Source organism: Falco cherrug, chromosome 1, assembly GCF_023634085.1.
Source record: "Falco cherrug isolate bFalChe1 chromosome 1, bFalChe1.pri, whole genome shotgun sequence".
Classification (NCBI taxonomy): Eukaryota; Metazoa; Chordata; class Aves; order Falconiformes; family Falconidae; genus Falco; species Falco cherrug.
This window is the reverse complement of record NC_073697.1, coordinates 47,873,570-47,888,590: the sequence shown is the minus strand read 5'-3', so window position 1 is coordinate 47,888,590 and position 15,021 is coordinate 47,873,570. Positions and strand designations below refer to the sequence as shown.

The 15,021-nt window shown below is 45.6% G+C and overlaps 1 long non-coding RNA gene across 3 annotated transcripts; it reads left to right on the top strand.

The window, feature by feature from the left end:
- Positions 1-4,342: 4,342 nt before the first annotated feature.
- Positions 4,343-14,199, top strand: LOC129735266 (uncharacterized). Of its 3 annotated transcripts, none has more exons than XR_008730691.1 (6): positions 4,343-8,154; positions 8,396-9,181; positions 9,560-9,755; positions 11,109-11,239; positions 11,676-11,843; positions 14,058-14,199. It is a non-coding gene; the product is annotated as an uncharacterized LOC129735266 (long non-coding RNA). The 3 variants fall into 3 exon arrangements; XR_008730690.1 differs by having other exon boundaries at positions 9,992-11,239; XR_008730689.1 differs by having other exon boundaries at positions 9,560-11,239.
- The last annotated feature ends 822 nt before the right edge of the window (positions 14,200-15,021 follow it).

Genomic DNA, 15,021 nt, shown 5'->3' with positions numbered 1-15,021 from the left:
AGGGCATGGCAGTGCTGGGCTGCCGTGGACCTGGTGGATGCTGTCCTAGGAGATGCGCTGGGAGGCAGGTGGTTTTCCAGCCCCATCTGGGGATGTGTGTCCTGCTTGTGAGGTGGGTCAGTGGGGCTGGGTGCTGCTCCTCGTTTAACCCTCCTTGGGGCATCCAGGAGCAGCTTCTTGGCCCTAAAACATGGGACTATCTCCCTGTGGAGAAGAAACAGGGCCTGCTACTGTAACCCAAGAAAAGGGTCTTTCCACTCCTCTGGACTCACAGTCACCCTGTAACCAGCTGTCCATTGGATTCCAGGGTCAAGTCCTTTTTGGGTGTTTTAAGACTAATTTTTCCTGGGTAGGGACAGCAGGGAGAGTTTGGCACAGTCACTGTGGACTGATGATACCAAAGGCATCTAAGTAGCCTCGATAAATATAACCGTGATCAAACCAAGCAGTGTTTTGTGGTCTGTGCACTACACCGGCTACAAACACATTGCTCATCAAGCTCACTTTTTCCTAGGAATAAAACTCCAGTCTCAGGCAACGGAGGATGGAGAGAGCATTAGGCTTTTAAGAAGCAGACTTCAGACACTGCATCCTCAAATTTTCTGCCATTTAGAATGTTTCCCTAAGGTTTTACCACACATAAATGAAATGATAATTACAGTATTTTAATCCAATTAGCTCCCTTCATGATCTGGCAGGTGCAAATTGGAGATGGATCAAACTTCTTCTTACTGTGGATTATGCCTGGAGCCTCCTTAAAGCTGTTGTCTGCCCCTGTGTGTACATGCTGTACAACGTGTGTTACGGGGGAGACTGCAGCGAGGTCCTAAATTATGTATAGCATATGAATTATTGCTGAAATGCATCACTAAGACTTCACTCATCGAATGTTTCCAGATCCATGTGAGCAGCATGGGAAAAGCAAAGAATTTGCTTGCAGCATGGGCAAGGTTTTCATTTGCATGGATTTAAATGGTGTGTGTCACTGACAGAGTCACAGGTCACCCAGAGTTAACTTAATACATGCCCTTATATCTTGAAGGGAATGTATTTTTCAAGCTTTCATCTGATTAGCATGGAAATTACACTGGGACGTCTCTTTAAAATGGGTGCAGAGTTGAAAAAAGAGATGATCTTGATGTGCTATTTAAAAAAAAAAAAAAAAGTCTTTGAAGGCCAGTGCAGCTGCCCTTCCACAGGCAAATCTCCAGCTCACATCTGGGAGAGCATCCCCTCTTCCTCCCGCCCACTGAAACCGAGCAGCGAGCCCACCCTCTGCAAGGACAACATGAGGGGGACACCTCTGCAGCCAGAAGAACGAAGGTGGAGGTGGCCTAAGCCAGCAGCATCCTATGGAGGACAGTTTCACGCTGCTTTTCCTAACACCTGTGGATATGGCTAAGCCACAAATGGTGGGAAACTGCCTGTTAAACCCCCAGCTCCAGACAGTGTGCATAACAGTAGGGTTTTCCTCTCCCAGTGCTGTCCTGATGTGGCCGTACTGCCTCAGGGACCCCCACAGCCTATGGAAAGGATGAAGAAATTGTCTCTTGACAAAACTGAATGGGGCCATTTTGACAATGTTATATCTCCCATCTCTCAACCTGAGGCAGGAACAAAATGACACCTTTTCTTTTACTGTTTTGTTTTCATTTATTTTATGGAAGAGACTTTTGATGAGGAATGACTAAACCTCCAAATCAGCCAAGTTATATGGTTCAACTGTCCCTTGAACATATGGGTCTGTACTGGCTGGGCACCCACCTTTTACCACATGGATGCAATAAAGGATAACTTTCTTATCTTTGGCCTATTTTGAGTGGAGAAATATTTGTTTTGCCATTTAGCTTCTGATTTCCCCTTGGAGAACTGCTGTCAGTCTGCACCAAAAGAAAGCTCTTATGGCATTGGAAATCTTCACTTCTTTGAAAAGGACTAAGCAAATATGTGTCAGAATGAGGTTTCTTTTGATAGTTGCTGTTCAAATCCCTGCATGCTGACTGTATTACACGTCCTTTATGTTGCTGTACAGCCATAATCTCCCATCTTCAGGACAGGTGGAAAGGGAATTTAAAGCTGCGTCTCCTTCAGTGTTAGCACCGAGACCCTGACTGCAAAGGCACCGCTTGCCCGTGAAGGAGGAGGAACCAGTCCCAGTGAGATTCTGAAGCTGAGCTGTGAGGGGTGAGCCACAAATCACATGAAATAATAATAAAAAAAAGGTACTAAATATTTTAAAACAAACTGGAGAAAGTGTTTGCACATTAACAGTCTGTGAACATAAGGTGGTAAAATCCTGCCGGCAGTGGTTTAATCTGCTGTCAGGTGTAGAGACGCAGCTGCTTGGTGTGAGAGGGACTGCAGCGGCGCTGAGGCGAGCGGGGAAGAGGTGTGTGTTTGAACAAGAGCTGTACCATTAACATGAGCAGTGGAAATGCTGCAGAAACCCTGGGACAGACAGGAAGGACTGTGCCTTAAAGGCTCTATATAAGTTTATTGCTCAGCAGAACTGTGCACGTAGGAATGTATATTGAGGGGGGAGCGAAGTACCAGCTGGAAAAGATGTTCTGGGGGGCAAAGTGCACCCTTTCATGCTCTGTGGTGCAATATGGTTCTACTTTTCATTTCCAGGGGATGGAGGAATGCTGTCACCTTGAGTCGGGACTGAGATGGGGGTAGTCTGTTACCTGGTTTGACTTTGTGACTTGACGTCCTCTGCTTCAGCTGAAGTTCCCCTGTCTAATGTGGGGGTCAGACTGGCCACTGCTCTGACCATCCAGAGATGAGGTGCAAAGTGGGGATGTCAAGAAGCAATTGTGGCTGAGAAGGTCTTTGCTTCTGCGGGAAGAGTTGCGGTGGTGAATGATCAGATAAAGATTTAGGTTTGCAGTCCTAAACCACCCCATGAGGTTGGTCGGTTTGAGTTCAGCTCCTTATCTCCACATGAATTTTTTATCACAAAAGCACAGACCACAAGCAGCAGAATCCTTGGCAAACTGAGGAAACCCATCCAGGAGAGAAGGAAAATTTCCCATGGTTGGTGAAACCAGAGTCAACAGAAACTAGGAGCAAGGCAAGGGGCAAGGGAGATGAAAGGTAAGATTGCCTCTAGGTAAGGCCAGTAAAATAGTCAGATTTGAGTCCCATAACCAGTTTAGTGAATTTACTTGATGGCTGCCTAAAAACTCATGTCCTTCCTAATTTTAATTTGAAAATGAAAATGAGGCAGATCTGGAAAAAGCTCTTTTTTTTTTTTTTTTTTTTCCTCTCTGTTTATCACGGTGGTCTATCCCAGGCCTCCTGCTGGGAGGGCCTCTTACCTTCCTGCTGTGCCAGGCTATGAGGAGGTGGATTAAAAAAGCCTCTCCTTTGGGAATAGGTCCTTGTCGAGTCATGCCAGCTGTGAGGTTTGAGGGAAACCTTTTACTCATCCAATGTTTTGAGAGTGTGGAATAAATCTGTTCTTTGGGCAAAGAGAGAAAGAAGTGGCTGCTCCTTTGTTTGCCAGGCGATGGCTTGCAATGGCTCTGCTCATTTGGGGCATCTCCTTACAGACAGTGGCTGAAATGTCACTTGTGGAGTAAGGCACAGCCCGTAAGGTGTGACTGTATCGGGGTCCATCTTCCCCATGTTGCGCGTGAAACAGAAGTGGATGCCAAAATGGTGGTGTTTCCAGGGACCGTGGAGATCCCACAGTCACGCTTGCCTTTTCCCCACATCAGTTACTTAGGAAAGAAAAATAAATCCTCGGAGCCATTTCTGTGGGAGCAGCCCTTTGATAGAGGCAGCTGCACAGGGGGCATCTCCCAGTGATGCCCTCTGAACACGAGAGGCTGGTGGTGACTGTTGGCATGTGAACGTTTGAAGGGCTTCTCATTCCTGTCACAGACCTGTGTTCTCCTGGGAGGCTCCTCCTTTCCTTGCCCCTCCTTACTGCTGCTGAACTGTGCTTCCAGGTGTCACAGAAGGACCAGGACACGGCTGTGGTCGCAGAGGTGGAGAAAACACCCCAGCCACTACACCAGGTGAGGTGGCAGGAGTAGTAAGCCCCACGACAACTCCCTTCCGCCTTCTTGCTCTGCTACTTTGCTACCCTGAACATCATGCAACAAACCAGAGCTGCTCTGTGTATGGTAAAACTAATCCTCCCCCAGGCTGGGCAGAGAATGCTACCTCTGTGCTGATGGGGCAAATTTCTTGGTCGTGTCTTTCGTTTCTGCCTCTTCTCTGAGTTCTCAGGAAATCTGAGCAGTTCGGTGTTTGTGAGGCTGCTTCCTGCGGCGCGCCCCGCCTGACGTCGGCCAGCGTGGGCTCTGACGCACCCCGGCAGCCCTCTCGCAACCCCTGGCACCGGAGGCTGATGCCAAGACTTCTGCAAGGCTCACGCTGAAAAAAGAAACCAGATTCTGGTACCGACCAGAGAAAAGTCGGTTAAGGATGAGGGGTTTTGTGAGGTGCCTGTGGTCACTGGATGGGGAAGGTGGAAGTGCTCTAGGTCCTTGTTCATTTAACAGTGTCACATTAGTGGGGAGAGGGGGGTTAGGGTCCCACCTGGACCTGGGCCTTGGAAAGAAAAGTCCTGAGAATACTTTGGCTGAGTTTGGGCAGCAAGTAACCAACGTGCTCCCTGACTAAAGCCTTAAACCCAGAGAGGCCTCTGGCACAGGACTTCTGCTTAACTGGGCTGCCAGAATTGCCATCTCCTGACTGCGTGACATGGCTGCATAAATGTCCTACATGACCGGTCAGACATCTCTGGAGTCTGCAGTCCATCTCATCTCACAGGCGCTTCCTTCCCTCCGCTGTGTAGGGAAACTGGGGTGCCTCCAGGTGGCAGCCCTGTCCACTCAAAAAGAGGGGTTTGGTTTTCCCTTGAGATGACAAGGAGACATCGGTAGTGGAATTAGCTTGGGATTTAGTCCACCTTAGCAGCATGTTGGTGTGATGATGCTGTATGTGCTAGTAGTGATACTCCCTGCTTTCATACAGTGGTCCAGCACCTGTAGGACTTGTACCAAACCAGAAGATGTGGGGTCTGCCAGCCCACGGACAGGGTGGGCAGACTGACCCCCCAGCCTCTGCAGCAGCCTTGGTCCTGCCCGGGACCTGCTGGCAAGAATCATGGGGGCGGAAGAACGAGCATGAAACCAAGCACAGGCTTTAGTGATTGCAACATTTAATTGACTGGTTACAGACAGGAACCTGGAAATACAATGTAAAAATATATTTAACTAAAAAAACCAACAACAAACCATTGAGAAGTAAAAACTGTGGTGGTCTATAGAAGCAATCACTGCCACTGGCAAACAGCCTTCTGGAACTGGCTGGTAAGGTCAAAGTCTTCTGTGCTTGGGGCATACCTAGCAGCTATTGGGGAGAGAGGTGGAAAGCTCAGGCTTCAGCCATCTCTGCGCCACCAGGATTTAGGTGGTTGGGCACCACAAGCAGGTTCTTGGTGAGAAGTCAGATATCTACAGGTGGCAGCTGAGAGGCTCTTTGCAAAACCTGAGCTTGATCCCCTTGATCCAATCAATAACACCTTGAAGGACTTCTTAAAGGAGTTTAAAATAGCAATAAGTTGACAGCAGTAATGAAATTTGGGTGTTCCCAATATTTACAGCTCAGTTTCTATTCCCCAAAAAAGGATCAAAATCCAAATGTTTTAAGGATCTATCTAGGTCATTGCTCACAGGTGCTTTATGGTATTCAGGAAAATGCCCTGTTTTCTGACCAGAAAGAAGACTTGTAGGTTGATCATGCAGATTTGAAGTTTTGCTTTAATGCAGTGAAAAAGCAACACAAAGAGCTGGTGTCTGAATTCTGGTTAGTCTAATGATAGAAGTCCCTTTTATTCATGCTTTTATTTAAGGATGAGGTTTTCTTTCTGTCACAATGCACAGAATTATTTCTAAATTGTGTTTGAGGCTTCTAGCAGAAGAGGTTAACTAACGCTGTGAACTCATCCACCCAGGGGAGCTCTGAATTAATATGGTGTTTGAGTGGGGAGATCAAAGCACTGATACCAGATGAAATGCTATTAACAGTTTTGCACAAACAAAAATCTTCCAGAAATTTCAGTGCAAGACATTGGAACTGAGCAATGGCTGTGGATGGGGAAAAGGTGGCTCCATCCCAGTGCTGGCTTTATTTGATGGTCAAAGCAAAGGCTGACGGGAACAAATCATTCACCAGTTGTGGATGTATTGGCCATGGTCAAGTCTGTAATGTATCATCGGAGAAGTTGCACGGCAGGAGCAGAGGCAGCATGCTGTGCTGTCTTCTCCCAGATTCCCTGATGAAGACAAATGCTGAAATGTGTTGCTGTAGTTTGGATGTTCCAGCTTCCCAGCTTGTACTACAAGCCTCCTGCTTATTTTCCCACATTGTATCCCACTAAACAGTTCAGGAAGCTGCTCTACCCAGTGGTCGTTGGTGGAGTTTTTTCCCTCTTTTTAACTAGAAAGCCACCCATCTGGCAATGTTCCCTTCCGTTTGGCGGTTCTGCTGTTGATAGTAAAAGTCAAATTCTTTAAATAAGCTGAATTTGATTGCCATCCTTTCATCCCTTGTTGCTTTGCTAAAAAAAAAAAAAAAAGTGTTCCAGATAGAGACTCTGCATTTTTTTCAAAGCCTGCATATCTATCTTACGCCAATATTTTCCTAACTCCACAACTGAGATCAAATCAACAACTTATAAAGGTAGGCTTAGGCCAGTAATTAAGCAAGAACTCTAGGAAAGAATTAAGTGGGATCTACAGCATTGGCCTGTCCTTTTTCAAATGCCAAGTTTATATACGTGACCATGCATTTCAAATGGGTCAAAAGAGCTTGGTTGTAAGTACCCAACACATTGTTGTGAATTAATATTTAATCAAATGTACAACATAGGGCCGAATATTAAGCTTATCTTTGATTTTTACTTTAATGATTTTCTTGGGTTTCTAAAACCCTCTGAAAATACTTCAGAGTATTTTCATATTTTATGTTATGTAATTATATAATATTTTAAAGAAACTAGATTTCATAAGTTTTACTCATATGATATATTTCTTAACTGCGATTAAAGCTACTGAGAATGTAAATCTACAAAGGGAAATCTAAGCATGACCTCATCAGCATAAAGTATGTGGGAGACTAATTTAGTTACATCCCTATTAGTAATGACAAATCAAATTGTTCCTCCTGTTAAATCACTAATATAGCAAGGTTTTGCAACTCAGCACATAGCACACACAATAAATCAGTTCAGGCTGTACACAAATACTGATGACTGCTTTATATCTGGGTTAGTTTCTGGTTCCAAACTACTTCAGTGCAGTTCAGTTGAGCCATCCTAGTTCCCTTAATACCTGGAAAGAAAAAAAACAAAGTTAATCTCTACTCTCATGTACCGTTTATTAAGCTCTCAACATCTATAAGCCTGTAGCTGATGGCTTAGCAACCTCTTTGGGAGGCCCAGCTCACCTGATGCGCTATCGGCAGCTCTGCCGTTACAGGGGAAGGGGGTGGATGAAATGAGGTCAGGCAGTGTAAGCTTACCCCGCGCCGAGGGGCGTTCGCTCCGCTCTGTAATGAAATTAATCAAGGTCGTTTAATTTGATCCTGTTTTATTGTTATAACATGAACCTATAATTTGAGGTAGCTCAGAGAGGCACAGTCTTATCTGTAATTATACCTTTATAATTACATTTATATTTTAAAGTAAACATTTTCATGTATTGCCGTAAATAGACTGTGTATGATAAAGAATAATGTTCTCTCATGCTGCTTTTCAGCCAGAGCTGCCTTACTGAAAACACGGGCTGTAAATGAGATGGGGGAGCGACTGAATTCAGTCAGTTGTGTGCTGTTTAATTTGGTTTCATGCGAGTGTTTTATGTATCTTACGTGTTAAGGATAAAACTGAGCTTAAACCCCTATGCAGGCCCAAAATCAAAGGCTAGGACAATTGAAAGAGACAAAGAACAACTGCTGTTTAGTCACGTTAACTTTTAAAAATTGCAAAGCCAAGGCAAAGAGCTTGTCTTCAGCTGGCAAAGCTCTAGGAGTTTGTGGCGGCTGAAAAACCACGTGCTGGAGACACCTCCAGACAGATGGCTGTGACAGCGGCGAGCAAGCAGCGAGGGACCAGCCCTGCCGATCCTGCAGGTGATGGTGAGGAAAAATTGCATTGCTTGTTCTGTGTTTAGCATCTCACTTGGTGAGACCACGATGCGGGTATGAAAGCACCTTTTGTCTGCACAGCCAATTTGGCTGCCTCCATTCCCCCCTGGGCTCTGCTCACCAGCTGTCTCTGCGGCATGCATATGAGCTCCCTCCTGTCTCCGCTCTGGAGCAAACCAACTGGTTTATCCCAAGAAGAAACCTTGACATAACTGACGGTGCTTTTTTCCAGGGCTGCCCAGACAGAAGAAGCTGTGATGAGCTGGACCAGACTTTACTCTGGACAGTCCTCCAACCATCCCAGGAGACCTCATGCCCACCAACCTCCATGCTCTGCTGCAGAACCCAAAACACCTTCAAATCCTGCTGCAAAAACATGATGCTGGCAGGCTGCCACCCAATCCTTTCATTGTTTGGAGAATTTCTAACTTAAAAAAAAAAAAAGGGGGGGGGGGGGAAAAAAAAAAAAGGTCCTTGATAAAATAATTATTGACCAAGGGTCCATGGGGCTCTGTAGGGAGCTCAGAGGAGACCCAGGCCAAGTGCTACACAGTATGAAGGTAACCATTGCCCTTCAGAGAGTGCTGGTCCTTAGCGGTGTGGACACATGCCAGCCCATAGCAATGAGCAATGAGTTAATGGTGCCTCCCAGGCATTTTCCTAAGCGGCAGCGAACAGCAGCCTTTGCCAAGTAGCCAACACTCAGCATTTCCTTTCTTCTCCCTGAGATATTTCTGGACTTTGCAAACCTCTTCTTCCCTGTGGCTCGGTGCTCCAGCAGAAGAGCGGTGAGGACTCTGGAGCTGTACAAGTGGGTGCCGCAGAGGCAGGTGATGCAGCAGGTCCACGAGGACAGGTCTGCAGAGGCAGAATAAGGGCACCAAGCGTGGGGAGCCCAGAAGGAGGGAAACAACAAGCCTGTGCAGGAACCAGAAAAATACAGTGACGTTACTGGAAGAAAACAGCTCGGACATGAATCCCAACCCTACTCCATTTTGAAGGGAATCTCCTGAAACATGTAAGAAAACTAGAATTTATGCTGAACAGTTGAAAAGAAAAAGTTGAAATGTTTTTAGCGTGGTAAAAACTGAATTCAGAGATTTAGTGAGAAAGGGGGAGTGAAAGGGTCCTGAGTTCTTTACTTAACAATAACCTTAATGCAGCTACCAGCAATATCTTGAATGTATGTCACCCTCCGCAAACTAGTGCCAAAACTGGGCGCTAAACTCTGAAGGGCACAGTTGACACCGCCCTCAGGTACCTCTGGCTTAGCTCTCAGCAACAGACATTTTCCATTTCTCATCTATATTTACTTCATATTATATATATAATTGTAACTAAGCATCTGTCTATACTTGGCTTGTTCCCCTCTCTATTTAAACATGTACCTGAGAAGACTCATGAACAATTTGCAGTGAAGCCAATCATCTGTCACCAGCAATAAAAGCATTGATAGAAAATGTTCCAGTACATCCCTGCAAAATGAATATGTGAACACAGATTTGTAAAAGACGGACTAGAATTGAATGACAAGGGACCCGAGAGGTGCTGCATGAACAAGCCACACAAGAACCTCAAGGCCCAGCCATCAGGTCAGTGTGCCTTCTTTTAGCTTGCCACAGTATTTAGAAGTGACACGGTATTTTTGCAACTTTTATTTTTCAGTTTCTCATTTGTGATGGTTTTATATGAGACCACTGCTATAAAAATATTTGCTCACCTCCAGATAAGAAAAGAAATTGGCTTCTCAAGATGTTTCAATTTGAGCACCCAAAACCAATGGTCATGCCTGAAAACTTTGTCGCCTTCACTTTCTGTGTTGTCCCAGGATCCTTCAGAGCAGATATCCCCCCTCCAAAAAGTTGTGTAAACACGTACAGCCAAGTGACGGGTAACTGGACTCCATCAGAAGAAACTGGAAGGGCTGGAAAAGCTTTTTGTGCCTTGTTTCATACAAAGTCTGGGCTGGTTGGGGTGATATCAGTGGCTTCACTGGCACCACCTCCCAAACTGAAACCCATGGTTTCCTGGTCACTCTTACTCTTCTTCAGCATCTCTGGTAACAACACATCAGCAGCAACCTTGGCTGTTTGAACAGAAGTCTCCTGTCTGCAGTCTGTTATTAAATTCTCTTATGTCTTTATTAGATATCAGATGTGATGAAAGAAGGTGATGTCTCCAGGGAAATCTTGCATGAGGTGTGGAGATGGGATGCTAATGGACTGGGGAAGACAGAAAGTCTATGAGTATAATGATCTACTAACACCCCTGTGAGAGTATCAAGATCCAGATCTCTTTTTTGGTTGTTGGTTTTTTTCCTCCCCAGTGGAAAAGGCACTTGGGCAGTATATAGAACAAAGTACTTATCTCTCCCCCGCTCAGTAGTGCTCCTTCCTATTTTAAGGATGTTTTGGTGTCTTTGCTTTTTATTATTTTGCCATTCTGCGATCTCTATTCCTTTTATGTCACCTATTGGTACAACCGATGAGTCTTTCTTTCCATGTGACAGCTTCATTTCTGAGAAAAATGGCAAAATGACTGCAGAATCAGCATTTTAAGAAATAGTTGATTAAACAGGAGAGGGAAAGAAGGATCCAGACTGCAGGACTAAACCCTGAGGAGCTGGTGTGTGGGTGCCAGGCAACACCGTGGGGGCCTGCCCAAGGCAGGAGGAGCCAAACCCAGGGTAAAGAAATAAATAGGTTACAACATTGCACTGCATTGCATTTGTATTCCTTAATTTTAAAAATGTTAAAATAGAGGTAGGGTTGAAAGAATGTTTTTTGAATTATTTAAGGGCATGTGCTTAAAAGCTCAGAAAATGCAGAGATAATGGCTAAATCTATATGGTCAGGAATGTTGTGTCTACGTTAACCTCAGCCCCTACCCCTCCTGGCATGTCCTGGATGCATGCACACGTCCTGCTCCTTCCTCCTTCCCAACAGGCTTCTTGTGAAGGTCTGCAGATGTATTTATGATACCAGTAGTGTTCATAAAGGCCAGTTTTCATGCCAGAAACTCTCCTTTCTTTCACCATGGCCACAGGCTCCCCCCATGCCATTGGAGCTCACACCAGGTAGGTCCTGCCCCCCCACCCCTTTGCTCTGGGGCTGCTGAGGCCAAGTCCCAGGAACACCACGGCTGTGCTTGGGAGCACAGGGCGAGAGCGGCTGCCTGGGAGAAGGGCCATTCATGTGGGCTTCTCCTTAATGAACCCTTGCAGTTTGCAGTATGGCCCGAAAGATGCCTTTTCAATTGGGATGAACATTAGGCAATGTCCCTCATTCTTAGAAGTCTGGGATGTATTTGAGGATTAAAGTGAATTAAAACACCCTGGAAGTTTAAACTGGGTTTTTCTTTTATTAAATATCCAGGGAACCAAAGGGGAAGGAAAAAAAAAAAAAAAAAAAAGACTTCTTAAAGATCTCTTTAAACTCATTTTTAGCTGTAAATTAATTAGAAATTTGTGGCTTTTTCTAACCTGGAATGCATTCTGCACTGCTATGCTGCAGCCCAGGGAAGGATGTGCTCTGCTCTGTCTTCTATATACGATAGAAAAAGGATCTTCCCCTTCAGTGCAAATCCCAGCCAAAGCTACGTGGGACGAGGACAACTGGTTCTGCAAGAGAAGTCCATGTACTCCAGGATCGTGGCTCACACCCATCTTGTCACACTTTCAGGTCTGGCTCCAGTTTGCTCTCCGTAAGCAGCTTTCCCCTGCGTCTCTCTGGGTGGGTGCACATGCTCACAGTGCAGTTGGATGCTGCGCACACACACACCCCTCCCCTTCTTTGGGAAAGCAAACCGAAGTGCAGTTTGCTTTCAGAATACATCTACGTTGCAGCTGTTATTAGCTGGCGCTTGGGCTCTTCTGAGCTCAGCAGTCAGAGGCAGCTGCTCGTTAACTGCACAGAAACCTGTGCCTTTACGAGGAAGGTGTGTTGTCGTTGGCCGGGTGGGCTGTGTTTCTTGGATTGCCTCAAAACTAGTTTTCTGCTTTAACAGACCTGAGTGGCTGGTGATCTTAACATTTTCTCTAATTGCTGTTTAACTTCAGAGCTCTTTTAATGTGTGTAGCAGTAGTACTTGCAAAGAAAATATTCTACCAGAATTTAAATAATTAAAAAAAAAAAATTATCCCAAGCCTTTACACATATAGGGAGAGACTTTAACAGGTGCGGAGGTTTTTAGGCACTGGGTTTAAAACAGCATAAGCACAGAAACAACAAAATTGGCCATAAGGGCAAGAAAGGTGGTGTCCTGCGACCCAGAAAGCAAGCAGTCTGTGCAAATTTCTTTTTAATGGATTTCTTAAGGTGTTGAAGGAGACTTGTTGGTTAATCTAACCTAAATCTGAGTTTAATTCCTGGTTTGCTACAGCTTATGATGATGATGATCAGGAGCTGATGTAGGATTGCTGGAAATGGATAAAGTGCTAGTAAACCCCATGACGTTTTAGCTTTGATTTGCCTAAGCGCAGGATCAGTGCGTTGACTGCTGAGCTGCAATTAGGACCTGGCTCTCTTCTTGCAGGAACCGGCGTCAGGGTAAATCTCTGATTCAGCACAGTATTTTGGCACAAGCCGAGCACTAAATGCACAGGCAGGACAGTAAAGTCTCTTACTCCTTTGTAGCCCACTCACACTGCCCGGAGCTCTGTGCACACCTCTCCACAGCTGTCCCTTATGTATGAGGCTTTGCTCTCCTGCCTTCAGACCTATGAAGAGTTGGGAGATGCAGGAGGGGTGGCAGACCTGCGGAAATCCCGGTCCTCCCTCCTGTCCCAAAACCGAGAGGGAGCACCTCCAATGGAGGTGACTGATGTTATAACCCCACAGCAGAACCGTAGGCAGGCACCTTTTCATAGCCTGCCCAGGCTGCAGGTAAGACAATGACCAAAATTGTCCAGATAACATCCAACTGGAGATGTAAGGTTTTGGCTTAAGGAAACTGTATGCCCAGAAGGTCTGCTGGGGAACAAAAAAGCCCAAGAAACTACAAAAAAACGTAGGCGCTCCACGGTGACATAATTGTGTGACTTAGCAACAGGGCTCCCATGGGGAATAAGGAACGCATCCAAGCAAACCAGTCATTTATTGCTGCAAACCCTGGCATGGGCACAGAGAGACCTGCACTCCTGCAAACAACCCCTCAGCAGGGGCAGCTCTGCAAATCTTGTCATCTTCTAGGAAGTCAGTCTTGTGTCACGTCAAAAACCCTTCCTTATTCCTGATGCCACAAGTCAGTGGAGGCCAGAGGATGAATGGGGCATTGCTCTCCACCAAAGCATCCCCAGGGGTCTGTGTCTGCTGGGGCTAAGCTGAGCTGTGATCCTGCCCTTCGGGGAAGCGGAGGAGCTCGGATCGGTCTCAGCCTGGCTTACATCTTTTTGCACTACCAAATACATGTATTCAAATTTTCCGTGCTCGGATGTCTACAAAATAATACAACACCCCTCCTCTGCTCGGGTTGTCTTTTATAAGCACTCAAGAACAGCGTAAACAACTACCCCATGCTTACCATGAATCATGCCACAACCGTTCCCCTGCAGCAATACAGATAAGCGCTCCTGCTGCAAGCCCTGAACACAAATTTATCAGCCAAGTTTCTCTCCGTTGGCACGACCCTTTTGTGATATCATACATGAGCCAAATTAGTATTCTTGGGATGGCAGGAAGTGCTTTTTTCTCCAAGTATTTCCGCGAGCAGCCAGGCTCCGGTGGTGCGACCGACCCCACCGAGCCCTGAGCACAAGGAACAGCTTTTCCTGATCTCCTTCATCTGTGGCTTGGCTGAAGGCTGGGGTTGGCAATTGCAGGCATGCTATGCCTTTTTTAATTTATTTTTTTTTTCTCTGAAAGAGTTGATTTGGGATCTTGCTTCTGTGTTTTCAGGGTCTCCACATGCCCTTCCCTTTCTGGCCATCAGCTGCCAGCAGGGCTGCAGGAGCTGTCTGAGACACAGACTCCTTCAACAATGGAGCAAAATGATTTTTTCCTAAGTGAAGGCCTACCATATAAAGTGAGACTTACCTCAGCCGCTGAGTTCCCTTGTGTTTTGGCTGGCTTTTAAATGTCTTGGGATGTGTATCTTTATTTGCAAATAATTTTCACTGAGAAATGACTGAGGGCCTCTGGATACAGCTGTTCTCTAAAATCAATGACACTTCTGAGCCATCAACGCCTCCATCCCAACTGTAACTCAGCTGTCCTGTAGCAGTTAAATGTAACCAGGAATTAAAATACTGGGTTTTGGGGGGGGTTGTGTGTTTTGGCTTCTTTTGGGTTGTGGGTTTTTTTTTTAAATTCTCACTGTGAAGCACTGAGATTTTATGTCTTTCTATCTTTGAGTTCAAACTAATGCCAAGGGAATCATTCAGTGAATGCTACTAAATATTTGTTCAGGATGGGAACCTCCAGCACTGCTTCAACTGAAAGATTTTCTTCTGTGCAGTCTTGACTGACAGAGTTGTCCTCTCCTTTTGTAAAAAGCATATTTTCATGCTGTTGTTTCAACAAGACTTGAAGGTTTTGCATGCCTGGGGCCATTGTGTAGCTACTGGAGCTCTGCTCTACTGGCAAACTTTCTTCGCTTACAGGTTATTAATACTTTCTTCATTAGCATTTTAACATTGCAAAATGAAAACCGCATACATCAGTGATGGACATTGGAGATAAGTTTGTGAATGTAAAGCATCATCAGTCATGACAATGAGCAGGTAGCAAATGTCTGCTCTCTGCTCCACCCCCAAGCAGTTGCAGGTGGTCCAGCTGTTCGTCAGCCTGGTTTGTAAAGTACCAGGTAGCGGTATCAGCCCAAAAAGTCTTTCATCATAACATTTAAGATCCTTTCTCAGGT